This window comes from Melanostigma gelatinosum (genome assembly GCF_949748355.1).
Source record: "Melanostigma gelatinosum genome assembly, chromosome: 14".
Taxonomy (NCBI): Eukaryota; Metazoa; Chordata; class Actinopteri; order Perciformes; family Zoarcidae; genus Melanostigma; species Melanostigma gelatinosum.
In genome coordinates, this window is record NC_136647.1 from 20,972,389 (window position 1) to 20,986,848 (window position 14,460).

Consider the following 14,460-nt stretch of genomic DNA (forward strand, 5'->3'; position numbering starts at 1 on the left):
TGATAATATATATATATATATATGATAATAATATATGATTTTACTTGAGTATTTCCCTTTTCTATTACTTTATATTTCCACTCCACTGCAATTCTGAGGCAAAGATTGTACATTTTATTCCACTACATTAATTTGATAGCTTTAGTTACTTTGCAGTTTCTGATTGATAATGAAGAATATAAATCAATATATTCTTTTTAATGGGCCATTCTGCGTCATCAGTACTTTGAGCACTTTGATGCTGATTCATTTGTACTTGCACGAAATAAGATTTTGAATGCTGGACTTTTTCACACCGTAGACTTTTACTTGAGTAAAACATCAGAGTACTCCTTCCACCACTGTTTTTATCAGTTTAGCCCTTTGTCCATAGGATGTCTTGTATTTAACCAGCAGCACTAAAAATAAGCTGATCCTGGACACTGTTGTGAAGCTGAACTGAGGCTGTGTCACACACAACGAATGACCCGAGGCATAGAGGTAAATCTACAACAGAGATGCCTGAAATGATCAAAATTCATATTGCAATGCCCCAAACACCTGCAATAAGCCATTCACACACTCATAGGATCATAAACATCCCTCATAGTACCAGGGGAGCCGCAGAAGGAGAGTCTAAGGAAGCGAGGAGGAAATTCAAACCTCTCAGGTCACCCGATCTCATCTGCTGCCGATGCTCTCCTCTCTCTGACAGATGACCGCTGCCTCTTTCAGGTCACTTTCCACTGTGCTTCGGCTTCACTGACAGACTGCCACAGCCTCTTGTTAAAGGTGAAGAGCCGTAGTGCTAGTTCTGTCAGCCAGAGGGAAACATCCACCGGTCACAAACTGGCAGGCGATGGATTCATCTGCTTGCTCCACCTCAGTCACCACATAAGAAGCATAATCGACAAAAAACACCTTGAATCGATAACAAGCTTGTTCATCATCACACTGTACACTATAGCTTCCACAAACACGCATCCATTCTCATAAAGGACAACACGCACGCACGCACACACACACGTGTATGAATAAATAAAAAAATAAATAAAATAAAATGAAATAGATTTATCTCTCTCTTGGCTCAGAAACCAATATTTTACCGTGTAACTGATTGAAAACGACACATTCACTGTTGTTGGGCCCCGTAATATTTTTCAGTATATGGCCCACAAAAATAAGAATAAAACGTGTTTGCCACCCCTGCCCGACACTCTTCACATATCACAGGAAATGATTCCAGACCTGCTGCTGCGATGGCTCCTGCTGGTGCTAGCCCAAGCTCCACTTTGTATCCCCCTGCAGGCATCAGAGACCCAGTGGAGGTGTTTGCCCCAGACACTCATCAAGCTTCTCCAACACCTTCTTCCACAGAGGGAGCAGCAGAGGACACTGGCTGTCCCTGCAGAGTTTGTGTGGACTCAGATAATATCTATGTCCAATCCTATTGCGAGTTAGTTTACTCTCACTGAGACAACCTCCGGCCGTACTTCTTCCTCTAATCACAGACACAAGGGATTTGAGATGTGCCAGCTGACATTTGAAGCCTCGCCCTGTATTCATCCAGGGACATGTTCTCCTGCGTTCTTTCTACAACTAACGAATCCTGGAAAGCAGCGAGCATTTTGGAAAAATCACCTTCATCCCCGACTTTTAAATCGTCCATTGATTTCTTTATTTACCGTCATTATTTATAGATTTTTGTCCCCCATTTTAGCTCCTTAGTGTATTCGTTTGTCTGTAAGTTACTGCATTTCTCTGCGTACAAGCTGTTCCTAACCAATTGTCATTGGTCAATAAAGTTGTATTGAAGTTAGAGTGACCCTTTAAATAAGGCAGATCAAAAACGGCCTTCACTGACACATTATTTCCTTCTTCTCCCAGATGATCTATAGCTCATGAAGACATTTGATCCAACCCTGCCCTCTAGTGACATCTGGTCCCCACACGGTGAATTATTCTGCATGGCCATCAATGAGACATTATATTGAGGGCAATCATGAGGCTTTTTAATTCTATGTAAAAAAACAAAAACTAATTTGGGACTGCCCCCATCACTGAGAGGACTAAACATGTAGCGATGCAACAGCTCTTCATCAACACATCCAAAGACAAATTCTTCTTTGTTGTTTTCTATATACAGAAAGAAGAGTTCTTTCCCTTTTATTCACGGATTCATCATCACAGGACGGTGCTGCAGGTAGAATCAACAGTGATCTGTGAGAGGTTGCTTTTAGCTCGGCTGCACTAGACATCTGGAATACGCTGCAGCTCCGTCTGGAGCTCCATAGTCTGGTTTCAATGGGTCCATTCAGAGATCTAGTTCTAATCAAATACTTTTATTTATTTTTAAAAAACATTATAATCTTGCAATGATCACAACTGATATTGTACATTTGAAGTTGTTAGTTTTATGTCAATTGAAACACTTATGGAGACAGGACTTCTCTGATTAAATACATTTTAAAGAATCTAGTAATGTGCAAGACTGTCTAATATTTTCAATTTGAGGTTTTTAGGATAAAAGTATATGACCTTGTGACTGCACTCGTGTCATGTTAGGGAGAGAGAGTTGAGCCTGGGGCAGACAATCATCTCGTGTCTTGAACAGTGGCAGACCCGGGAAGAAAATGACAATTAACAGAGAGAAGATACATTGTTCAGTTACTCCCTTTTAATTCAAAGTAAAACAGGAATATATAAAATGATTAAAATCCACATTTATGGACAGGGAGGCCATATATGACATGAAAATAAACAAAAAGCAGAGAAGGATTGCATTTACATTGTGCATTTACACTGTACATTTCATCATTCACTCCTGTTTCCATCTCACTTTATAAACTTGGTTAGTTTGGCTACTGTGTGTCTGTACTACTGCAACAATTACAATCACAGCCACATAAGAGTCAAGCAGGAATGGAGACGGAGTTTTGTAGGCCAACCAGGGAGTCGGCATCACACTGGTTCCCTCCACAAAAAGCCAACGGATCAGATTGTTGCAGAAAATAAGCTCTGTGGCAAACAAACGTTAAGTTTGGATGCAGTCGCCACAAGCAAAACGCCAACGTTGGGCTATAAAGGACCTCCACCACGGAGACGTGACCTCCACCGCTAAGACAAAGGAGGACCAGTGTTCTCGTGTTCTAGTGATCCATTTAGACACTTGTTGGCAACCAACGTTTTTAAGACAATTAAAAGCTTCTAAACTCACCAGACGGGTATTTACTAACGTATTTATGGCGCAGAACAAAACATTAAAATCTCTTCAGCTTGTGTTAACCACAGACATTATTTCAGGCATCCAACCAAAAACATATAAAAAACACAAAAAACATGGACTTTTAGATGAGGGAACAGGAAGTGCAAAAAATGCTGACTCACCTTTGCAGCACTCAATAAAAGAACAATGAAAAAAAGACACATAATCAAAACGTGCTTTGGGTTCCTTGAATGGTACCGTTTTGCTTTCCTTCAACAGATTTCAGAGAAGTGATATTGTATCAATGGAGGGAACAGCCAAAATAAAGGACGCCGGTCATAATGCGCAATACATTCGCTACAACGTAACAAAAGTATGATCAGAATTTTCCATTCCCCAACATCTGTATTTCACTTCATTGTCTTGTTACATCAGCTTGTGTGCACCCTGGAGCAGAGAGGTGGGTTGATGTTCATGTCTGTGTTTTCCAGTGGCTAGTAGGGCTGAGATGTCAGTAGATGTGGATCTTATAGTTAGTAGGGACGTTTGTGTTTACACAGCCCAAACAGCCAGAGTACCAACTGAATACTTGATGTTTTTAAATAAATCTGGATTTTGGATGTGAAAAAATGACTGCGCTGTTACCATATGAAGCTTTAAATCAGGGTTGAGCTTAGACATTAGCAATGGAGTATAGTCATGTTTTCCTCACCCAGATAATTTTTGTACAATCCCCTGAAGCAAATTAGGTTTAGAAGAGAGTGTGGAGTCAATACGATGCCAAAGAAAGAATCTCTGACGGAGTAAAAGTGTCCCCCCCTTCATCGAGCTGCAGGAATCTAAATGAAAGTGTCTTGTCGGCTCATATCAGCACGTTAGGTGGGCGTCTCCTATATTCTAGCAGTTACCCGAACAGCAGTCTGTCGACACATAAAACTACTCCTGGATAAAATTAGACAAACAAACAAAGCACACCCAATGCTAAGAATGAAGCAAAAACATTTATTTTACATTGCGTGCATTATTATGTACTTGGATCACAATTCATTAAAGGTGGACGATCCGAGATTGGAAGCATTTTGATTGACTCCCAACATGTCGACGGCGAGCCTGCGGCTCACAGCTGACGGTGGCAACAGCGCTGACAGAGCTAACAGCGCTTGACCTGAATTTAACCGGAGGGTGGGCTCATAGCTTCCACAACAATGACGTCGGTCGGTACGGCGTTATCAGCTGTAACCGCCGTATGAGAGCAGAGCAGAAAGGCGGCCGTGAGTTAGCCGGGTTAGCACGCTCACATGCACTAAAAGGCACGCACAGTCGGCCCGGCTAAGTCATCAAAGCAGGAGATGCTCGGATAACAACACAGAGGGAGAGTGACTTCATTCTCTGCTCAGGTAGCCATTACTCCACGATATTTGTACATAGATAATAGTTGTTTGATGCAATATTAATGCTCAGGCTATTGTATAGGGAATCTTTATAAGGTGTACAGAGTTGGGGCGTATGCTACTAGTTACATTACATTTCCCAGTTATGCCCTTCGCTCCATTCTGCTGACCTCCTATTGCAGGCAGGGCCCTTCTTTGAATTTACAGATACTGATGTTTAAGATTAAATTGGTGCCATTTCGTGCCATTGTTGTCAGTCCCACAGTGAGCTGCACTCAACTACCAAAATGGCGGCGTTTGTCCTGATATGTGAAGTTATATCAATGGAGCATATCCAAAATATTCTGGTTTGTAAAACAAGGCAGATGCTCGACGCACAGCTGTACAGGATCCTAAATGTTCAGGTAATAGGTCATTACCGTCCTTTGGCAGAGTTCTATTTTTTGAGCCTGTGAGACCAGAGGACATGATGAAGATATGATGTAGCACATCACATAGCCAGATGAGGTCTTTGCACATACAGTATTGTAAGTAGTTCCAGGGTGCCGGGAGTCTCCTTCAGAAACAATGGTAATATTGTTCGATGCCACTGAACCTGGGCCTGGCAGTCCCTGCTGTTGACGATTGGCTTTCTCAAGCGTCCATCTCTGCATGCGTTGCTCTCAGTGCTCCTTAGGTTTGTACATAATTGGTACATCTCACCTCTCTCTCACAGCTGCATAGATAACTTGTTTTTCTATTCTATTTCAGCTTTTTAAATCTCAATTTGTTCAGATAAAAGAAACAGTTTCTGCTTTCACAACAGCAAGCATAAAAACCTAAAAGGTATTTATGTGCTCCCAAGGTCCACTGGGCAGATATTGTCTTAGCAATGTCATGGAGCCAGCGAGGGTGTTTTTGTTTTCACGGTGAAGAGCGCTTGATTTAAAGACGGTTGTTAGTGGAGGAGCAGCCTTCACGGAACAACAATGTCCGTTTCTGTGGCTGCGTCTCTTTTCAGAGACACAAACTAGAATGACAGCAAATGACCTAATCACCCCGCTGTTGTTCAGTATCAGCACCGAGCAACCCAGAAATGTTTTGCACTCGGTGCACAAGCAAGACATTCTCTTCACAGAGCAGCAACAAGAACAAACTTTAGAAGTGAGCCCATCGAGGCAGACAGTTCAGCATTTCACAAGGACAGCAGCCCAAAACCAACTGGGACCGAGGAGACAAGTGGAATAGTTTTGACTGACTGGGATCACGACTGTTGCAACTAACTAAAACTTAAAACATACAAAGCAGTGCTGTTTTAATGTAGAATGAAGCAAACCTCAAAGCTGTGCTGTAGGACAGGCCAAGAGCAGCATGTTCATTAATACAATGATGGTCCTTCAGCGTCCTTGCACTGCTGTCAAGTTTAGGCACAGACATTAACATTGTTTGTTGGACGTTGTATCTTTCTGTCCAGACTCAGCTATTGGATGGAACGCCATGGGATATGGCTCAGATGTTCCCCTCAGGGTAATAACTTTGGTAATCCCTGAACTTTCTTTCTATCATCAGGTCAAAACATTTCCCCCAATACCTTCAAAACTAAAGACATTCCCATCATTGGAAAATGTTAGCATGCTAACACTCTAAACTAAGTTGGTGAACACAGTAAATGTTATACCTGGTTAACATCTGGATGTTACCATGCTAGCATTAGCATTTAGCTCAATGCACCACGGTGCCGATGTACTCAGTTAGTTTGGGCTGCGTCGGTCCACTGCTATTATTAGTCATGTACATTAAGGATTACTCAGAGTAATCATGAAGACCGGTACAAGCTCTCACATCCGCTAATTGTCCGCCTTTTGTTCCATAAGGAACACAGTCATGGCCAAGTGGTGCAACATCAGTCTTTCCTTCAACTGACAGTGAAGCAGTTCACTGCTTTCCTCCTACAGTATGCGACTGCAGTACAAATATTTTGGGAACCATCCTGTATGATAAGCTGGAAAGGACAATTCAGATGTTTTGAGCTGGGGTTGCATGAGGCACTTATCCAGTCAGTGTTGTACCTACAGTAGATGGAGGTCGGCACGTGTCCAGTGTGGAGACAGGAGTACCAGCACGGGAGTAAAGCATTTTAGAAACCTAAAAGTTTGTGATAGTATGTGACTTTGGTGTTTTACGGGGTAAGTTTGGATTGGATATTACAAATATAGAGTACACTTAAAGTGATATAGATGTCTTATGTGTCTAAACTGGTACTCCTGTCTGTTTCTACAAACTGTCTACTGTAGGCAATACACTGAGTATGGATAAGTGCAACCACACTTCAAAATATCCAAACTATCCCTTTAATACTAACAAAACAATTATACGGTTTCACTGTATGAAAGAGGGAAATGTACAGCAGAACTCAGCTGCTTAAAAGCTATGCGAAGGTACAAACAACGAGATAGTTAAGTGGTAGCATCAGCCACAACTTCAGAAAAACTGTGGGATGAATCAAACTCGGAGCCTTTGAGTTGGGAGCAGTATTTGAGCCATATTTAATCCGTAGGCTGAGACCCGACAACTCAGAGTGAGCAACAAATATGTAACGATGTGTGCACATCATGAATTCCCCAGACAAACACTCTTTTAGCTACTGTAGAATCCACACACAGGACTCCACAGTCACCCTTCCACACCTCCAGAGGGTGACAGGACCTTTGTTTTTACAAAGTTCACAGCAGGGCCTTTAAATAGATTCATTGTTTTACCCAAGTCTACTTCTGATGAAATGCACACAGTATAGGTATGACCAGCACAGCTCCACTCTTCTGAGGGATTGTGCAGGAAGACACTTGTCATATTGTGACAATAAGATATGTTTAGACACATACATGTTTAGCCACCAGCCTCAAGTCCTAAACTGTCTACTGTGCATCTGCTGGCAGAGCCTTGAGAAGTTAAAGCTGGCATTTACCGAACAAGCAAAGTGAGCTAGTGAGGAAGCATACGGTAGTCTTCTCCCAGCTGTACAACAAACAATGTACTTAGAAACTATTAGTGCTTTTAGACACTAGATACACAGACTAATGTCTGCTCTACATGACAGCTTCACCGTTTTAGAGTGCTTCTGCTTTTGGACAGAAGTTTATCTAAATTACAACTTGTGTTGACATCCCGTGCACCCGAACAGAGTGGCCTGCCAGATAGGTTGTCCACCATTCTAGGCCTGCATTCTGCACTGCATGCGGCCCACCACGTTATGATTCGATTAGGATCCAACCTGCACTAGCACACATTGTCCCTATGGCCCCAGCAACAGCAAAGGAGGGGGTTACTACATACTCTAGAATGAGCTTCTCTGCATGTACCGGGTTCACAGTCAAACTATACAGCATTTTAATAATGGGAATCCAATACAAAGATCATTGTGACAACTATTACTTTCTCCATGTCCTCAAGCTGTAGAAGGTTGTATTGGAAAAACTACACATACACTGTGTGGTCTGTGATTTCCTCTTGTTTACACCGTAAAAGCAAGAGAAACCCATCCATAGAGACGTTGCACTGTCCCCTACAACAAAGGTTCCTGCAGAAAGAAAAAGCTAAATCCCAACAGCCATATTTTGGACACAAGCGAGTCCTGCAGGCACACAAGGACAAAGGGGACGCATTGCTCTGACAACTGCAGAGCAGCAGCAGAAAAGAAAAATGACAGAAAAGAACCAAAGGGTACAGTCAAAGACAGAAAGACACTTCGTACTCACAGCAGTTCAAATCTGGGGTTTCCCTCCTCTCAGTCCCGACACACTTTCCTTTCCCTTCATGCCGTGCAGTGTCAAGTCTGCCCCTCGTTAATACTCCGACACCTGTCCCGAGTCCATGCCTCTGTGCAAGTGTGTGAGAGAATGCACATCCCGTTCTTGCAGAGTCTTGTTCCCCTCAGCAGGACGTAAATGTCAGCTCTCCACTTCCTTTCACTTACAGGGCAAGCTCTCCCAGTGTGGGACACAGAGACCGAGCAGCGCTGCTGCTGCTGGTGTTGTTGGATGAGAGGAGGCGGTTATTTGGTGGATTCCTTTACAGGACCGCTTTCATCTCCTCCATTTTGCCCCCTCTCCCATCCCATCATCCTCGTCTTTTTTCTCTTGTTTACTTCCTTTCCCTGATGGCTCGGCACCCAGCAGAACTTTAACATCCAATTATATATTAGCAGCAGGAAACAACGGAGGGAACTACCAGATCCCCCCCCACAAAACAAAAAGAAGAAAAGCTGTTTTCTTTCTTTTCTGTCTTGTCCTTCTGCCGGCCTCACGGTCTGCTCTGTCCCTCCGCCACATGGTATTCTCTCCCTGCTCCCTCCTCTCCCCCTGCCTGACATGCTGGCTCACCCCTCCCCCTTCTCTCCTCTCCGGTTGGTACGTTCCCAGGACAAAGAGCAGGGATGGAGGGAGCGAAAAGAAGCAGAGGAGAGGGCAAGAGGTAACGGGGGGGGGGGGGGGGGGTCGTTTTCTTTCCTTCCACATGTGCAGTCCTCTCTCTGCTGTCCTTTTGCACAGTGGCATTTTGAAATCAGCAGTTCTGGCTAATTATTGGTCAAAAGACATCAATGCATTTCACCTCAAAGCACATTAAATTAAGTGTGTCAAAACAATAACTGATGCTTTGCAAATGCAGCAAAACAATAAATAAGGGAAGCTGTTTCAACTCGGGGCGACCAAACCCTGCATTTAAATACTCACACCACAATAAATCACCACGGAGCGTGGTAGAGCGCAGTCTACCAAAGTACTAATAGAGTCGCCAAAAATATAACCTTCACCTCCCCTCTGCTCTCAGATTGCAGCCAAATACCCCAAACAAACAAAAAAGGAAAGAAAAGTGGAGGTTTCATCAGCTGTGATGACATCACATGTGCCACTCACACACAAGATGGATTAAAAAGTGCTACTGCTGGAGAGGAGAACGGAAATCCAAGCAAACAGCCGGCCTCAGTGAGGAGGACATGTGGGAGCCAAGAGAGGCCTCAAGGATACGGGGCTGCATGGAACCTCCCTGTGTGTGTGTCTGTGTGTGTGTGTTTCTCTGTGCAAGACAGAGATCTAACACCAGACAAAGAAAAGATCAACAACAAAAAGATAGTTCAATTCAACTTCAGGTTTAAACTTATTTACTTACTTTTATTGCTGCGACCTTCATTCCTAAAGTGACTTCAAAAAGGTTCCTCTAACAAAACCTGCTGCCAAACATTTACAGCCAAAGTGTGGCAACCACACAGTCACTGCTGAGTTGAAATAGTGCCACTGTTCTGTGTTCAAGGTGAGCCGTTGCTCGGCTAGCTGATGAATATCAAATGATAATCCAATGATGACCCAGTTCATTCAGCTCTCCGCTCTGCGATGCCAGTGACAGGCTGGACTGGTTTATCACACATCACATGTGGGGAGGTCAGACGTTTTCCAGGACACGTAGAGACAAAGTTTCAGCGTCCAATGCAAAAAGCTAAAAGCCTCATCAAATGATATTATTGTTATTTAAGATTAGACAGGAGAGATCACTGACTTTGAGTGCATTGAGGATGTCAATGGGATCTTTGAAATGTATTGCATTAGACATGGCAGCTATTAGCAACCCATGAGTAAGTTACTTGACATGGGGGGGAGGAGATCTCATCACTTTAAACCTCTTAACTATTTGTGTGAAATCGTCATAATTATCACATGAATGTGTTTTGTGTTGTTACCTTTGACCACCAAAGTCTAATCAGTTCATCCTTGAAGAAAGACCCTCCAGGTGTTGCTGAGATACCGTGCTCACAAGAACGGGATGTATGAAAACATAAGGCCTCCTGCCACAGAGGACTACAATCATGCACTGATCCGGGGTTCATAGGATTGATAACAATTGGTTCTGAGGGAAACGTATATGTCCATTTGTGAACCAAATTTGAACCATGAATGTCTGTCCAAAAATTGCAAAAACATCAAATAGATCTTTGAGTCAGAAACACCGTGGTGGACCATCATCCCTTGATCAGCCTCTGCTAGCGTGGCTCATAAAAATAACTAGTAGACCAGCAGAACCACTTGAGGAACTACGAGGAGTTGATGACCTTTAGATCTTTTTAAATCTTCAATTTTCAGACATTTGTCAGCAGACAATGATGCAATATATGATTCTTTCCGTAAGTAGGATTTTCCTACAAAACAATGTATAGACTCCTCTCACTAATGACCCACTAGAGGTGGGTGGTGCATCTGCCTGGATTCTCTCTATTCTGTGTTCCGAATGCTTCTGGGCATCAACCTCTATAAAAACAAAGCGACCAGCTGCCAGATCGTAAGCACGCATGCAAGACGACGCTACGGAAAGGGCATACACAGCACCGGAAAAAATGCAAATACAGCGAGGAAAAGCACCAAGCGGACAAAGCTTGTTCCAAAACGAGAAGGAATCCTGGGTCGTCTTTCATCCGCTGGAGAGCTCCCTAACCCACGCAGCCAAACAAATCCTACTCATTCCTCCTTTAAAAACACTTCTAAATAGCGGCAGAGCCCACGGCGTTCCTCTGCTCTCATTTCCCGTGAGTCTCCCCCGTCCTCTGCGTGTGACATAAGAGAGCTGGCCAGGCCAAAGAACCAGAGCCACGAGAACTTTCAAACCAAAGGCTGACTGCTAGCCAGCAAACAGCTTTCTGACACTGTGCAACTTCTTCAGGGCTGGTGGATGAGATGACACCCCCCTTCATTTGCCTCTGTATCACGGCAAAATGCTATTCCTCTTCCTCTATAAACTCTGTGGACGTCTTTCTAATCTAACCTATGACGGACAAACAGACCTCGATCCGTTAGTGAGACGATAGAACAGCATCATCCTTGAGGGATGATCATGAAGAAGCGAGGGGATGGAAGTTTGCAGGAAACGGGAGAGTAATGTTACGATTATAAATAATGGCCTCTTTCCCATGATGCCATTTCCACACTGGGGTACTTCTGTCACCCTGCAGAACCAGAGGGGCTTGGAGCGCAGGTCTGCCTGTGGGGCTTCACTGCAGTACTTCCGAGCTAAAAGGAGGATGTGTGAGGGAGCGAACTCTAAAAATCATTCCTAAAGCTATAAGGACTGAGAAGTGAGATGGGATTTAAACACAGAGGGCGATTTGCTGTGAGGGAATGAGATGGAGACTTGGAGCAGATCACAAAACTAATCCCATTATGAGAATGCTTTCTGTGGTGTAGATGCGCTCACAAAGACTTTACTGAGACACAGAAGCACAACTGAAGAGCCTTGACTGAACAAAGACCAACCCTCAGGTGAAAGGGCACCGAGTGAAACATGGATTTCCATCTTCATGCAGAGTGTATATCGTCCATATGTGCATCCTACTAATATAGGCCACTCTGGTAATGCAGTTAACTCACCCGCTGCAGGCGGTCGGCCCATAACAAACACAGGTCGTTACGTATGAGGCAAAAGGGCCTCTGTTCAAGGTACCTCAACATTCTAGTTTTACAGAAGAACGACCGGAATGCAGAAATCGCTAAAAGCATCTCGATGTCAAGAGGATATTGCAAGTTTGTCTTTTTTATCCCCCCTTTCATTTTCCGGAGGCCAGAAAAAGGGCGTAAGGCGTTCCCAACATGCTTACTCCAGCAGCAAGCTCAGCAGCTTGAAATGTTCCCACATCCCAGGTATGTTTTGAACGTGCCTTTCCTTTTCCAAACAGTTCCCAATGACGGCTTCTCAGAACAAACCATGTGGCGGGGTTACGTTACCTAAATGCACTACCCACATTCAAACAACACCCTTCCCTCAAAACTCATATGCAACCTGTAAAAGGGAGATGGGAGTCAGTGCTTTGTTGTCAAAATTGGAAAATATCAAAAATTCTAGATAACATATTTTGATACAGCAGGCATTACTTTTTGTAAATGTTCACATGTAACGTGGGATTGAAAATCGTCATGACTAATTGAGCTGGTTTTCCGTCCTGGAGTGGATTTTGGAACACTTTTCATCGTGTGCATTCTGGCTTTGAGGACAATCACATTTTCAACCATTTCGAGTTGTCCTCCAATAAAGGCCATGAGAGAGAGACACAGAGAGCGAGAGAGAGAGAGGTTGTGTGTGTGTGTGTGTGTGTGTGCAGTCTGGCTGGTCTTTTGTTTCCTCTAACAAGGGCAGAATGAGTCCAACCGTTACATCATCCTCTGCTCACAAGGAGTGGAAAGAGGTCCTCTGAATGTGTGATAGAGGGGGTTTACAGGCCATGGCTCGGAGTTTGCTTTGTCCAGACTAACATATGGTCCTGAACTATTCTACAGCTACAACTGATCCAATGTCGACCGTAATTATTTTCTGGACCCTGCCGTCGGTCGCCCCCTGTGCCTTTAAAGGGCAGCCTGCCTCCTGGGTGTGCGCTGCCCGGCGCCGTCTTCAGTGTAGCGCTGCAGTTGATGGATTGGGTCCTGCTAGGGGGAGGGAGTACAACTCCATGCATCTCTCTCTCGGCCCTTTGTGAGTGAAAGGAGTGACTGGGCAGCCGGAGCATATTGTGTCACGATGCTCAGCTAGCAGGGCGGATGCAGGCAGGCGAGTGATGGGAGGTAAAGATCCCCCCCTCCAGACGGTTACCGGCACGTCACCGTCTGAAGGTGGAAGCAGCGGAGACACATGAGCCTTACAGCAGCACGGTGTGCTGGCCTAGAGGACGGGCCAAGGGGGGCGTCAATCTTCATCACACGCATGGCCGCATGCATACATATGGCCTACTGCTCTCCCGCACACTAGAACCACAGCCTGAGTAACTATTGTCGAGATGGGGGGTCGGCACTCCTTCACAGCTGTTAAACTCAGACTGATTGCCGTGAATATTGTCGGCCACCTTTCTAAGTCTTTGTCTTTCTCAAGCACATATACGATTTGTCTCAGGCCGCTTATCACCACGTTTATCATTAATCTCTCTGCATGGTAGTAAAGTTGTACGATATCAATTTCTTATTTGTATAGCACATTTCAAAAACAAGGCAGTCGTGGGCCATCAGAGCCTGCAAGGCCTTCTCTGCTGGTCTAAACAGAATCACAAACTTATAGCTATTTTATAATTGAATCATTTTTTCTTAAATACACTACATGTATTATAATTTATAAAAACATTTTTCCCATCATCTTATTTTCTCATTGCACAGCTACTGTCTTCCTCAGTTGCTCTGCTTCCAGTGCAGCTTGTTTTAAGTAGAGCTTTTATCCAATCAGATCTCACCTCTGTCTCTCTAGGTTAGAAGAGAGGCCCGAGGCCTGCAGACTCACAAGTGAATCCATGTGCAGGTTAAGTGAATGGGGACAATATTGTTGATTGTCATAGTGTTCAACCAATCAGTTATTTAGTTTGACATGTTGGGCGTATTCTTTGACGTGTCAGCGCTGCTAGCTGGCCTATAAGTACGTGATTGGTCAGTGGGCTAGCCTGACGTGTTGGGCGGTGACAATCCCAAAATCTGCTGCCTCTGTCGAGCGGACATTTTCAGCCCTCAAACGCATTAAAACGTATTCAAGAAATACAACTAGGGAGGCTCGATTGTCTTCACTGGCGTCCATGAATGGAGAAGGACTTCTTACTGGAACTAAAATACACGGATGTACTGAACAACCGTGAGATTAAACTCTTTATTAACAAAGAAAGGAGGATGGACTTTGTCTTTAAATAGTGAGCAGCAGGTCTGGTAAGTTAAATGAGTTTGTTTTTACATCTGCAGTAGCTTTAATATGCTTGTTTGTATATTATTATTTGTACAACTTGTTTTTATGAAGATTTTCGTTTGGTTTTATATGTGATAGGAACCATTGTTGCGTCCTATGTTGCTCCGGGGACATATTTAGTCGGTGCCAGTGTTAAATCTGGCGACTTTCCAACCCCTC

The 14,460-nt window shown here is 43.9% G+C and overlaps 1 protein-coding gene across 5 annotated transcripts in view; it reads right to left on the reverse strand.

Annotated features, from left to right (window-relative positions):
• The window catches only part of arhgap32b (Rho GTPase activating protein 32b), a gene marked incomplete at its 3' end in the record, with an annotated part of 173,871 nt that overhangs the window by 112,323 nt on the left and 47,088 nt on the right, over window positions 1-14,460 (reverse strand). The window contains exon 1 of one of the 5 annotated variants that reach the window (XM_079283253.1): window positions 8,310-9,042. The exons of the other annotated variants lie outside the window; for them this stretch is intronic. Of the gene's footprint in view, window positions 1-8,309; window positions 9,043-14,460 lie in introns of those variants that run through there. 5 annotated transcript variants of the gene reach the window in all.